Source organism: Moschus berezovskii, chromosome 12 (genome assembly GCF_049115385.1).
Source record: "Moschus berezovskii isolate FMDL1 chromosome 12, NW_MosBer_1.0, whole genome shotgun sequence".
Lineage (NCBI taxonomy): Eukaryota > Metazoa > Chordata > Mammalia > Artiodactyla > Moschidae > Moschus > Moschus berezovskii.
This window is the reverse complement of record NC_142471.1, coordinates 85,207,011-85,221,767: the sequence shown is the minus strand read 5'-3', so window position 1 is coordinate 85,221,767 and position 14,757 is coordinate 85,207,011. Positions and strand designations below refer to the sequence as shown.

The following is a 14,757-nucleotide window of genomic DNA, read 5'->3' as shown; positions in this document are numbered from 1 at the left end:
AATAAGCATCCCTGGGTAATAGCATTTGTGCCCCAGGCCCCATTCACTCTTGGCCAGGGAGTCCAGGGAGGGGGCATTCCAGAAACGGGCAACTCCCAGCCCCAGGAATGTGTGTGAGTTGCTCCCTCCCCCAGGTCCCACCCCGAGTTCCTCATCTTCCAGCCAGAGAAGGACTTGCAGGGCCTGGGGGTGGGAGTGGGGAGGTGGGGAGGTGGGCATGGGAGGAGGGACTTGGCTTCACTTCCATAACATAGACATCTCAAGATAAACTATTTTAGGAATCATCTTCAGATGAGACTACGCTCACCCCCAGGGAGACGGGACACTTCTGTTTGATCCCAGATCCACCCCACGGGCAGCGCACTATGAATCAGTATTTCTTCTACATCCTGTACCTAGAGTGGCTATGGAGTGTCTGTTTAAAAAGCACCATCTTGAGAAAAGTAAATCATTTTAAATGCCATAATGTTTGTAACCTTCTTGTGGAATTTTAAATTTTGTTAATGAACACGTAGCTGCAGAACAAAACAATTGAGAGCAGGCCAGACCTCTTGCCACCTCCAAAAGGCCTTGAGATACGCCCACCTTTGCAGAAGGGCCAGTGTCCATGGGCACTTGTGACTGTCCAGGCTTAGAGAAGGACCCAGCAGCAACCTGCTCATGCTCACCAGACCCCCAACTAGAGTACTTGCTGGCTCTCCCTGGCCCCACAGACCTGCCTTCTTACAAGAACTTGATTTTATGATTAGACATTCAACCTTGTTTGCTCAGGGGATAGCAGCTCAAATGCTTCCAAGAGAGCGTCCTCAAAGCCTCCAGGCTGGTAGAGGCCCTGGAATCTACTGACAACCCCCAGGGTGCTCGTCTCTACTCTGCTTAGCTCTGTGCCTGGCTGCTAGACATACGAACAGGAAGCTAGACGTGAGACCAGACCTCAGGTCCAGCCTTTCCCACTCCTGATGAGAAATCTGGAGCCCCCAGAGGCCTTAGTCCAGCCGGCCTGGAGGTCTGCCCAAATCCCCACGGTCCACATTTCTCTCGTAGCTGCCTGGCCCAGGTGCTGGTCTAAGGAGCTGGGGACACAGTGGCATGAAAGAGGGCTGAGCAGGACGGGCAAGGAGAACAGAGCATGATAAGTGGGCGCACAGGCCATGGGAATGACAGAACTGGGGCCAGAGACGTGTCTCCCGGGAGCAACGTCAGGACAAGCCTGAAGCATGAGCGGCACCTGGCCTGGGAGAGAGCTGGGAGAATGTTCCAGGCCCAAGAAACAAGACAGTAAGAAGGGAGGGCCCGTGCCCTCCCATACCCAGGGAACTAAAGTAGCACAGGAACCTGAAACCCATGCTGGGAGGGGCTGTTGGTGACTCACCGGGGTGGAGAGTGCAGCTAGGATCTGAATTCTCGAAAGCAGAACACAGAGGCAGAGTGGAGTGGGGGACAAATCAGAAGTGGGGGAACCACGTAGGAAGCCACAGCGATCATCTAAGCTAGAGATATGGATAAATAGCTCAAAGAGAGAGTCAGCAGCGTTAATGAGAAGTAGGACGGGCTGGAGAGAGGACACCAGGTTTCTGGCTTGGGTGACAGGCCACTCTGGCTGTTTTCTGTGCAATGAAAATCAGAGGCTTGGAATCCACCAAACCCACCCTGTAAGCTCAGTAAGTGGCTGCCTGCTTCTCCAACACTAGGTCACAATCGTTGTGTTCAGCCAGGTTTCCCGGCCCCCGTGGGGGATCGGACGGCCTGCTGGCTAGGTTCAGGGATGGCAGTGCTCGAGGGCATGCTTCCAAACGGGCAAGGGCCCAAGAGGGGAGGCAGCCAGGCAGCACCCCGGGAACCCGAGGCAGCCTGCCAGCATGGAAGGCTCTGCACGCTCATGCCAGGGGCCAGGCAGCATCCCTCCCTGTGAAGACGGTGCCACGTGGAGGCTGGCTGCAAAGCGGCAGCTCACCCACAGGCTGGCAGTCACGGGCTGGACAGGGAAGCGTGGGCCGCGCCACAGTGAACAGTCCCTGTTCGCCTTCGATGTCATCTCACGGCAGAGACTACCAACCCAGGTTAGTCTGTAAATCAGGATCTGGGTCACTGAGTCAGACCCACAAATGCCGTGGGAGCTGCAGAGAGGGTGAACTTTCTCCAAAGAAGGTGGGGAAGGCAGGATGTGCATTAAATCTGAGAGGGAGGTAAAGGGGTATCCTAGGGGAAAGGAATGATCCAGCTGAAGGCGTGGAGACAGGATGTGACGACAGATTCAGTCTGGTTGGAGTAGATCCTCGTACACAGGCAGAAAGAGCAAAGTTCTGAATGCAAGAGGCCGGCCTTGGGCTTTAAACTGCAGGCAATGGGAAACCACTACCTCCAAAGCATTCTGCAAGGAAAACAGCTTAGCAGCGCCTCAAAACATTACACATGGAATTTCATTACCATCTAGAAATTCAACTTCTAGCTGTGTACCCTCAAAGAATTGAAAACAGGGACTCAAACAGATCCTTATTCACCATTGTTCACAGCAGCACTATTCACAGTAGCCAAAAGGTAGAAACCACCCAAGTGTCCATCAGTAGATGGATGACTAAACAAAATATGGCGTGCCCGCACAACAGGATGTTATATATATATATGCCACGATATGGGTGAACCTTGAAAAGAGTATGCTAAGTAAAATAAGCCAGACACAAAAGGACAAATACTGTATGATTCCACCAGTATGAGGCACCCAGAATAAGCAAATCCAGAGGCAGAAAACAGAACAGAGGTTACCAAGAGCTCCAAGGAATAAGGAAGAGAAGTTCTTGTTTGATGGGTACAGAGGATGATGAGAAGGTTCTGGAAATGGATCCTGGTAACGGTTGTACCACATTGTGAATGTGATTAAGACCACTCAACTGCATACCTTAAAATGATTAAAACAGTAAAAGCTAGGTTTTGTGTTAGTCCAGCACCTGGACAGACCTGGTTCGCTTCCGGGCAAGCAGGGTAGAGCTGAACATAGCACATTTATTCCCTCTCACTCCTGAGACCTCTAAAGTAACAAAGAATAAGACAGGTATCAACCTACAAACCATGGGGTCACAAAGAGTCGGACACGACTGAGCCACTGAACTGAACTGAACAACCTACAAAGGCAGAGGGGACTGGAAAGGGGATAACAGTGGACCAGAGCTGTTAGAACCACTTTTGAATGATGACAGAGGGATAGATAGGAGAGACAGCTGACATTTACATCCCTGCAGGCAGCAAAACCAACGAGAAAAATCCCATGGCGGGTCTGTGGTAAAGAACCCACCTGCCAATGCAGGAGGCATGAGCTGAATCCCTGATCAACAAAGATCCTCAGGAGAAGGGAAATTGCAACCCACTCCAGTATTCTTGCCTGGAAAACCCCATGAACAGAGGAGCCTGGCAGGCTACAGTTCTTGGGGTCAAAAAGAGTCAGATACGACTTCGAGACTGAAAAAAAACAAAAAGCAGGGGGCCCCAAGTGTGCTGGCCCACAAGCTCAGAGTACTGACTCTGTATACGTCCTAGTATGAATTATCATCACTCAGACAAAGCAGGCTTGGGATATTTCATTACCAAACATAACTGTCCCTGCACCAATATTTTAAAGTCAGGATTCTTCACCTTAAGTACAGTTGTTCTGCAGAGACAGGGAAAAGCCTTCAGAGTTAAAGGTGCTCAGGTGTCCAACCCCCTGGGCCCAGCCCAGGGGCATCCCACTGCCTACAGGTAAAGTCCCAACACTGCATTCCGGGCTCCTCCCACTCTGGGCCCAGAGCAACTCAAACATTGGATTTGTGGGGCCAGGAGAGCAGCAATCCAAGTGAAAAAGAGGCCACCAGATCAAAACAGCCTGCGCGGGCAGGTGGTGGGATTCGCGCCCTCCAACACCACCCGCACAAGGTGTGTTCAAACCGACCCGCTCCTCTCCAGGAACAGAACCAAGACTTCACACCCTCCCGAGGTGGGTCTGTTTCTCACATGCTTCCCTTCCGCTTCACTGCCCCCAGGAAAGGGTGTGAGTGCCCCCAGCGAGAGCACGCACTGCCCACCAAGCCGCTCTGACGTGCGTGCACCTGGGCGCTGGCCCGCAGCCTGGAACACCTCGCCTCCTCCTCACCCCGCAGGGCCCTCTGTGAGAGTCACAGAACGCCAGGCAGCCGCGGGCCATCACCACTCCCTCCCCAAGAGCCCTCAAGAGCCGTCTGGGCCGTGAAGGGCACGCGTGGGCAGAGGCGAGAGGCCATGCTGTTGCCACCTAAGTCAAGTCTGGCTTCACCACGGCTCCCCTCCCTGACCCATCCCGGGAGTGCCCAGCCTGCCCCACCCAGGCCTGCTTTCATCAGAAAATCTGCCTCCCCTGCCCTTTCTTCATACACTGAGCTCCCCGGGGATAGGACTACCCTGTCCATTTTTCTGCGATGAACACCTTAGCTCAGGGCTCAGCACCTAAGGGGACAGGTTAAGTGCTGCTTGCTGGGTAGAAGGGCTGGGAAGAGGCAGCAATGAGTTCTGATTCCCTGTTCAGGCAGGTCAGACGCCAGACTGTCTCTGCAGCGGGCTCATGTCAAGCCAGGGGTCAGCTGAGAAGTGAGCCCAAGGCATCCAAGCGTTTCACAAGGAAGTCACGGGTGTGCCCACCTCTCTGAGGTCTCTGGTGGGACACTGTTGCAGTGGACAAGGCAGTTCCTTGCACCGTGGCTTGCTGACCCCAGAGCAAGTCAGTGTAGCTGTGAGGCTTGGGTGGGTGGGAGACAGGTATGCGGGGAAAGAGCCTCAGTCTTCCCTCTACTCCCCAGGGGCAGCTTGAAGAGAGACGGCAAGGTCAAACCAGCCCTAAGAGAACAAGTGGAGGTGACTGGTTCATGCAGCCTGTCACCCAGGGCCAACCGCAGGCCATTAGGTGACTGCAGGAAGGAAAAGGAAAAGGCTACAGGAGAATTGCTGGGGAGGGTTATTTAAAAAATACAGATTCCGGGAACTTCTTCCCTGGTGGCCCAGTGGCAAAGACTGCACTCCCAATGCAGGGGGCTTGGGTTTGATCCCTGGTCAAGCAACTGGATCCCACATGCAGCAACTAAGAGTCTACATAAAGCAACTAAAGATCTCACACCCAGCAACAGAGATTGGAGACCCTGTGTGCTGCACCTAAGACTCAGTGCATCCAAATAAATATAAAAAAAAAAAAAAAAATACAGATTCCTAGTACAGCGAAGTAATCACATAGAAACTGACAGTTTGTCATTTTCCAGAGAAGTTAAACCTATACCCACCGTAGGACCCAGTCATTCCATGCCAGGTATTTACCCAGGAGAAAAGGAAAAATATATGTTCATAGAAAGACTTACACACAGTGTTCCCAGTTGCTTTATTTGTAATAGGAAAAAAAAAAAAAAACAACCAACTGGAAACAATCCAAATGTCCCAACAGGGGAGGAGATAAGGAAAGAACTACAGATATATGTAACAATGTGAATGAATCTCAAAATACTTACACTGTATGAAAGAAACCAGATGAAAAGAGTACTAATTATGTGGTTCCATTTATAGAAATCTCTAAAAGGAATGTCAACTCATCCATAGTGACAGAAAGCAGGATGAGGGGTGGCTGGGGGTTGGGGGTCGGGGCGGGGGGGAAGTAGGGGATGTGGAGGGAGGGATTACAGGAGCATCTGGAAATTTCCAGGGGGTGACAGACAGGCTCACTAACTTGTGGTGCAAGTTTCACAGGTAGGTGGATATGCCCAAACTTTTCAAATAGTATACATATTATAAATATGCATAGTTTACTGCCTGCCAATTATATCTCAATGAAGTGGCTTTAAAAGAATATAGGGGACTTCCCTGGGGGTCCAGTGGTTAAGAATGAGCCGTGCAATGCAGAGGACACAGGTTCAATCCCTGGTTTGGGAAGATTTCACATACCACGGAGCAACTACGCCCATGGGTCACAACTCCTAAAGCCCACGCGCCCTAGAGCCCGTGATCTGCAACAGGAGAAGCCACTGCAAAGAGAAGCCCACTTGCTGCAGAGAGAGAAAACCCGCACCCAGCAGCAGAGATTCAGCACAGCCCTAAATAAATAAATAAAATAAAATTTTAAAAAGGACTATGGATCCCTGGGTGCCAGTCTGGAGAGTGGAGGCCAGTCATGCCGTGGGAGGGGTATTGCAGAGAAAAGGGGGCAAGGTGCAGGCCTTCCCCAACACCCCGAGCAGAGCAACAAGGACCAGGCAAGGGACCCCAGGCTGCCGTCTTCCCCTTGCCGTGTCTGTCCGTTCACAGAAATACACACAGGGACCACGTCTCAACAGCAACAGTTAACCTTCCAGGGAAACTGTACGGACATCTCTATCTCTATTTAAACATCTGGAAGCCCTGCCATGTCCCCCAGAACTAGTCTGGAGCTCCACTGGGAAGAGAAAAGTGCACACAGTCACCCAGTTGTATGGTGTCTATGCCCCAGTGTGGTGGTCTGTGAGCTCTCTCACGGGTCTGGATGAACTAGACCAGGTATCAGTTACCCATGATCCAGGTCTAGCAAGTGGATGCCAAACAAGCTACCTTCTAAACTGTCACCACCTAAGTTTTCACTTCAGAACATTTAGGCTAAAAATGTATTCACCCAGGTGAGGCTAAAACCTGGTCATGCTATCCAGAGATTTGGCCCAGGAATCATACATTTTTCCAAGTCATGAGGACAAGGGATGGAAATATGGCCATCAAGGGATTCCAACTCAATTTCTAATAAACTTCAAGGTCAGGCTGAATAAGTCTGACATTTACAATTATTTCTGCCTGTATATTTACTTTGTGGGTCCTTTTTTGTTCCCGCCTCACTTACATGCTCAGGCACAAATGAAGACAGGAAAGAAAAATGCCAAAACATTAATGACTGGCAGAGTTCACTCCTTGGAGAAATTTTTCTATGGTATGATAATATCGCTGTTTTAAAAAAAGAACATATTGTAAAATAAAAACTTCGTCTGCCAAAGTTAGTTGGTACAGAAGTGACAAAGCATGATCACAGTTGTTCATTGTATAAGACCTGTGAACTAGAGCATGCATAGGCCAAACACAGAAGAGACCCAGATTAGAAGTTAAGACCTGGGTTCAGGTCTCAACGTGGCCCTAACTAGCTGTGTGCTGTTAGGTCTTCTACTCACCCTCTCTGGGCTTTTTCTCGTCTATAAAAGGACGACTTCATCCTCCCCAAAGTCCCTCCTCTCTTTGACATCCTCCATTCACATCCTATTGGATCTCAGATTTGTTGGAGTCTTACATCCCAATCTGCTAGCTGTGTTGCTAAAATGTCAAAGGTGACTTCAAGAAAACCAAAAACACCCTCTGACTTTTCTAAACCTGATACTTTACAGCAGGCTCTGAGCTGCAAGCCTTTCCAGCAAAAGCCCAGCATATCCCACCTCTGGCCTAACTGTTTGTGTGAAATGTTAATCTGGCAAACCGAGGAGGAAAGACACAAGACTTTTCATCAAACCCCGACCAGGGGATTCTCAAAACCCACTGAGGTGCTGTGACAACCGTGGACAACTGCATCCTTGTCTGCATCTTCAGCAAGGATGAAGATCATCCAGCAAGATGGTCCCCAACTCCTGCAGCCCTTCTTTTCTTGTCAGATGTTGACCCTAAGCACATAAGACCCATTTTCATAATGCTCAGTCCTCTCCCTGAACAAATATTGCATTTTTACTCCAGTGAGTAATATCTGAATGCTTTCCAAAGGCACCCATTTCATTTATTAGCATTTCAATCGAATCTAAGCCAGAAAGACCAGCAGCCAAAAGCACAACATGTCGTGACTTTAAAACCACAGCAGCAAAAAAAAAAAAAAAACAACTCTTGGAGAATTTGGACTTGACCCCAGTTCCAAAGGTCATCATTTATCACAGGAAATACAGGGTTCACCGTATGTTTTTCTCCTTCTGTATCAAGTCTCCATCAGAGGAAAGTTTACATAAATGAAACACAAAATTGAAAGGACTGCCTGTCTCCAGGAAGTGGTAACACGATCTGTGGTCAGAAATCCAGTCCTGCCCAGTGTAAAGGAAGCTCTCTCAGGTTGCCCTCATCTGTTTCTAAAAGGTCAAGTGCAGGTCACAGTCACACAACCAGTCCAGGTCACTGCTCAGAGAACAGAAACCAAAGATGCTGATCAACCATATGCTCATCTCACTTCACTCTGGGTGTTTATCTGGGCTGTATCCCCAGCAACAGTCAGGAAACTTGCTCTCCACCCTGGGCGATGGTCACACCCATGATGACAGTGATACGAAGCACTAGCTGCCACTTACTGAGTCTTACCAATGTGCCAGTGACTATACTCTGTCTGTCTCATTTCGTCTTCCCCAAACGCAGCATCATTAGCCCATTTTACAGATGAGGAAACTGAGAGCCCTAGGAAGCTAGCATGTGGCCAAGTGAAGTGAAAGTGAAAGTCACTCAGTCGTGTCCAACTCTTTGTGACCCCATGGACTGTCCATGGAATTCTCCAGGCCAGAATACTGCAGTGGGTAGCCTTTCCCTTCTCCAGGGGACCTTGCCAACCCAGGGATCGAACCCAGGTCTCCTGCATTGCAGGCAGATTCTTTACCAGCTGAGCCACAAGGGAAGCCCAGCATGTGGCCAAGCCATAATATAAATCCCAGGTTCTGAACCACTTTTCAATATTGCACTCTGAGAAATTTCTAATTATAAGGGTCTTTGCATTTCCACAGCAACTCCCTCATAACAGTAGGAACCTGCTGCCCACAGAGGCCACGAGATTTGCCAAAGCCCACCTGAGAGAGCTGGAACTGACGCAGGAATCCTCAGGTGCTGACTCTCCTGGGAGTGTCCTTGGGGCTGCAACCTGGTCCTCAGAGCTCACCCAGGGGGGACTAGCTCTGTTAAAGGACACGAGGGAGCATCACCCAAGGGGATGGAGAAACCTACACTGTAGCTTTCCTTCAGCTGGCAAAGATGCACCCCATCCCCCTCACCCTCCGATCACTCACCTCCCACCCGAGCTGCAGACAGCGAGCTGGAGAGGAACACGCCCAGACTTGCTTCAGGATCACCAAAGGAAACGACCACCTAGACCAACCATGGAAAGACCTGCGCTGAGGCTCTAGGTTTCCTACCAACCGGACACCACTGACAGCACCAGGGTGACACGCAGAAAGGATGGGGTGGTCGCCTTCTGAAGGCAGCCCCATGGGTAAGTGCGGAAGGAAGCCGCACAGTGAATGTGAGCCCCGGACTGAACATCACCCCTGGGATCTCTCCACACGTCTCCCCCTCGCTTGCTTTCCCTCCCACATCGTGCACAATGGGAACTCTCATCCACTGCTGGTGGGAATGCAAAATGGTCCAACCACTTTGGAAGACGGTTTGGCAGTTTCTCATAAAAACTCAGCATCCTCCTACCATGTGATCTAGCAATTGCATTCCTTGGTGTTAACCCAGAGTTGAAAACTTCCATCCACATAAAAACCTGCACAAGGATATTTACAGTAGCTTTATTCATAATTGCCAAAACTTGAATGCAATCATAATGTCCTTCAGTAGCATGAGTGCTAAGTCGCTGCAGTCATGTCCGACTCTGCGACCCCAGGACTGTAGCCCACCAAGCTCCTCTGTCCACAGACTTCCCCAGGCAAGAATACTGGAGTGGGTTGCCAAGCCCTCCTCCAGAGTATCTTCCTGACTTAGAAATCAAACCCCCCATCTCTTAGGTCTTCTGCATTGGCAGGCAGGTTCTTTACCACTAGGAATGGATAAATAAACTGCAGTGCATTCAGATAATGGAATATTAATCAGTTAAGAGGATATATGCTATCAAGGCATGAAAAGACATGGAGGAAACTTAAATGTATGTTACTAAGTAAAAACAAACAAACAAACAATCCAAGAAGGTTACAGACTGTATGATTCCAACTATATAACATTCTAGAAAAAGCAAAACTATGGAGATAGTAAAAAAAGATGAGTGGTTGCCAGGGGTTTGGGGTAGGGGGAGTTGAATAAGCAGAGCACAGAAGGTTTTGGGGGCCGTGAAACTATTCTGTACAATACACAGAAAGGTGGATACATTTGTCCAAAGCCACAAATGTACACCACCAAAAGTGAACCCTAATGTAAACTACAGACTTTGTATAACTATGATGTGTCATGAAGGTTCATCATTTGTAACAAAGCCGCCACTCCACTGGGGGATGTTGATAATGGAGAAGGCTTTCCACATCTGGGGGCAGGGGATATATGAGAACGCTCTCTAGTTTACTTTTAATTTTGTTGTGAAGCTACAACTGTTCTAAAATCTTTAAAAAAAAATAAGTATACAGCTCAGCCACTTTCCCATCATCAAACAAACCCCAAAACCACAGTCAAAAATTCAGTGGCCAATGGGAACAAAGCCTGAGGAAATAAGTCCTGCCTGTGGGTCAGAGTAGTGGTCTGCCCGTACCTGTGGTCTGAGGTACCAATGCCTAGGGCGTCCTGGACGGGCTTGAGAAAGCCTGGGGCTGGAGTGTTGAGGCTGGCACCCGGCCCCCGACATCCAGTAATGACCACCATGGATTGCTCATGGATAAATTTACTTTAAAATTTACTTAAAATGTGTTTTAGGCAGTCATGTGGAATCAGCACACTCTTGAAGTCACTCACTCCTGAACTTTACCACCTGCTGTAGCACGGCCAACGGCAGGACCCCACCTTGCAGCTGCATTCGGAAGAGATCACAGCAAAGTCCCGTTTGTGCTGCTGGGGTCCATCATGGCCTCCAACATTCCCGGCCTCAGGGCAGGTGCCAGTGGGTGCATCTCAGAGTCACTTCCTGTGAGCTCAGGGTGGAGCTGCCGAGGCCCCCTTCCGGAAGTCCACAGTCTCCCCCTGACCTAGTGCAATCCCCTCTCTCCCTGGGCCTTTTTTTTTTCACATGAATATCTATTTGTTTGGCTGCACAGGGTGTTAGCTGCAGCATATGGGATCTAGTTCCCCCACCAGGGATCGAACCTGGGCCTCCTGCACTGGGAGCTTGGAGTCTTAGCCACTGGACCACCAGAGAAGTCCCCTGACGGCCTTTAAAAGTGGTTAAAGGTGCCCCATTAACCCATTAGTTGTCCTCATATTCTGAGGCAGGGGGACTAGAATATGCCTGGTGTTGAAGGGGAGGACCATCTCTGGAACTGTGCAAGAATCCTAGAAGGTCCAGGGTGGAAGGACTTTGAAGACTGTCAACACAGACCGCTGCATCCTTGTCCCTCCCAGGGGCCATCCAGCTTCTACCTGAAGCCCTCGACTCTCTCCAGGGCAGCTCAGGTCCCAAGGCAGCAAGGCAATGCTCTTGCCTCCAGTCACTCCAGGTCTATGAGCTGGACCACAGATTACCTAGATGATCTGATGAGGTCAGGCTTTGAGAAGTTCAAAGGCCGTGACCACTCTGTCTGCTCCTCACTCCCCACTGCTCCACTTTCTTTGAGATTCTCTTGTACCCCCAATGCCCTTTTCTAAGGACACCACCCACTGGTGGTGGAAGCTCATCAGTCAGGGCAAACCCCTGACCCACTGTGTGCTGGCTCTGTGTCAGGCCCCACCTAAGCACCTTACAAACTCAGGCGCAGTTCATGCTCGCGGTCACCCTGGCAAGAGGATGACAGATGCTCAGAGAAGATAAGCAGCACCTCCAAGGTCACACAGCTTGTAGGAGCAGGAGTAGGTGTGCAAACCCAGGTCTATTTCCATTCAGCATCTGTGCCTCCTGTACAAGGCTGAAGTCCAGAACATTCGGAACTGTTTCTGATGAACAGACCATCACCAATACATTCAGGAGAATCACATCAACCTACAGTGACAAAAGCCTTGATTTCACTTCTAAAGTGAAATGGGTCTACTGGCAAGCCTTTCCCTATAGGATCTCTGAGGACAGTCCACAAAACAGGGCCCAACAAATAACAAGAGCAGCTAGTGTGTATCAACCATCAGAAGGTCTCCAAATCTGAACTCCTTTAAGCCTCCCACCAAGGTCGGTACTGTTTTTGTTTTGTTTTTGTTTTAAGGGAGAATTTTTTTTTTTTTGTAATTTTATTCATTTATTTTTGACTGTGCTGGGTCTTCGTTGCTACATGGGCTTTTCTCTAGTTGTGGTGCTTGGGCTTCTCATTGCAGTGCCTTCTTGTTGTGGAGCACAGGCTCCAGGGTGTGCAGGCTTCATCAGTTTTGGCTCTCCGGTTCTGGAGCACAGACGGCTCAGTGATCGCGGCGCACGAGCTTAGTTTCTCCGTGCGTGGCACATGGGATCTTCCCAGACCAGGGATCGAATCCGTGTGTCCTGCATTGGCAGGCAGATTCTTTACCACTGAGCCACCAAACACACAGATGAAGAAACACACAGATCAGGTAAGCAACTTCCCCAAAAGTCACACAGCTGCTGGAAACGGGGCTCAACCGCGACTAACCTCGCTCTCAAACACGGTTTTTTCTCATTAGAGTCAGAGGCCCGATGTTGCCCTCCATCACCGCCGCCGGCGCCTGAACCTCCGAACTCGGGCCAGCCCTGACCATGTGAGTCATTTATGAGCTCTGGACCAGCCAAGGTCTTCAGACTCAGTGACTCAGTGCAGCTGCTCAGGTCCAGGGCTCCAGCTCTCTCTTTGTCAAGTGCAAAGATCTGTATATGCTAAATGTCTGTTTACCGGAGCAAAACAAAGAAGTCAGTGCAGGCAAACAAAATCTGTAGGAAACACATGGTTTCAGCAAGTCACTGGGGCAGCGAACAATAGAAGGGAAGAGGCCATGCAGAATCTCTGCAAAGAGAAACTGCCTCGCGGGTCCCAGACCTGCACACCCCTGACTTGTGCCAGCAGCTGGGGGTGGGGGGTGGGAGGTGGAAGAGGCTCTAAAGAGTTTGAGGCCAGCGTCTGAGAGGCCCCGGGCCTCCACGGCGCCTCTCTGAATGACCAGAGCCCCAAAGGGCGTGGAGGATGTGGCAGAACACGTGTGACCAGGGTGGAGCTTCCGGCTGAGCACGCCGTCCCTCCCAGCCGTGTCTACGGAGCCAGCGCCTCCCCAGGGTCCACAGTGTTGTCGGACGGTGAGTTTAGGAAAGCGTCCGTCTGCTATTATTCAGCAACTTCTAGGCGGGTCCTGTTATTATTATTAACAAAGATAAGATTACAACTAATAATAACGCATGACATTTAAATGCATTTCGTACTATCGTTTCAGCCTTGTTCTCTGAGGCAGGGTAGAGTTCAAATTCCACGCGTGTATTGCTCCAGTGGCCTGAGTGCCAATTGGCAGATGAAATTTCCAGAGCCTTCTTAAGAATGGATTTTTTTTTTTTTCCTTTGAACGAGTATGCCAGGTACCCTGCACTTGGAGCTGCTGGAAGTAAAAAGCCTGTTGTCTTACTTACAAAAATGGCACCTAACTCTCTACTTCACACGTCTCAGAAGAAACCTCTGGACATCTCCTAGAGGTCCCCCAGGACACATACACATACACTAATCCGTGCCTTCACCTTTGAAGTTCTCTGAGAAGGTCAGCTTATGTTGCAAACTCAGCCATGGGCAGCATGAACCAGACCCACACCAACCAGCGCATATTCCCAGTTAGAGAGGAGACAACACACAAGTAAATCCACCAACGCACGATCACAAATGTTGGCAAGTGCTGGGACAGGAAGAAATGAACAGCGGGGTTATAATTAAGAATAATGGGGCTGGTGGGGGGGTCCTCAAGGGAGCCCAACTACTTAGGACAGCAAATAAAAGCCTTTCTGAGAAAGTGAGGTTTATTAGGCCAGACTGAAGGTCAAGCGAGGCATCAAAACGGTGAAGGCTGGGAGAGGATGCTAGGGATCCAGGCCGCGGTACCAGCACACAGGAAGGTCCGCTGAAGGAACTAACTGGCCTCTCACTGACAGAGGCACAGGGCAGGCCCAGCCAGGCCCCTTCCCTCCTGAAGGTCAACATCACTGGCTTGGAGCTGGCGAGCATCTTCCCTTTTCCAAGGAAAAGGCCTGGAGAGCGGAACCTGGTAATTCCCATTAGTTCTGATCGCCGCCTCTGGACCAGCTCATTCAAGTGTGCGAGGTCTCAGAAGAGGGCCTGCCCACAGGGACCCTTGGCAATATCAGTCCTGACTGCTCTCGTCCCAGGGCCACTATGTTAGGGACACAGGATGCTCTCAGGAAATCCCTTCCTTGGGGACACCTCCGGCCTCCCACCTGTACCCACGCTTCCCTCCTCACAGGAAGCAGCCACGACTATTGTTTATTGTTCTCGAGAAAATCACGCCAATTGTCAGCAAAGAGGCCACGCGCCACAGTAAGCAAAAAGGTGTCAGGTCTACAAACTTCCTGTGAAAAGTCCCTCTTTGCTTAGAAACGATGCCGGCTCGTTTCTACCGTTTCCATTAAAGAACAAACAAAACCTTTGCCCAGAAGAGTGTGCACTGAGGTACAGTTACCATCCACCCGAGACCCAGGCCCCAGCTCTACCCTGATGAGGGGCCAGAACACCCATCCCCTCTGGAGGGGGCTTCCAGTCCCATGGGGTCTCAGCTGCCACGGGAGGGCTCCCTCAGGGCCATCCAGTCCCAAGTCGCTCAGGAGTAAGGCCAGCTGGAATGCAAGCCTCTGCAGGCAACCGATGAACCCGACCTTCAGGTTCAGGTCTAGAGATGGGTCCAGCAAGCATTCTCTAGGGACTAACAGACCGTACACCCCACCCACCCCCCTCTCCCTCATGTCCT

The 14,757-nt window shown here is 50.3% G+C and overlaps 1 protein-coding gene across 3 annotated transcripts in view; it reads right to left on the bottom strand.

Annotated features, from left to right (window-relative positions):
- Positions 1-14,757, bottom strand: part of GRK5 (G protein-coupled receptor kinase 5) — a 234,187-nt gene that overhangs the window by 168,844 nt on the left and 50,586 nt on the right. The gene's annotated exons all lie outside the window — the stretch shown is intronic.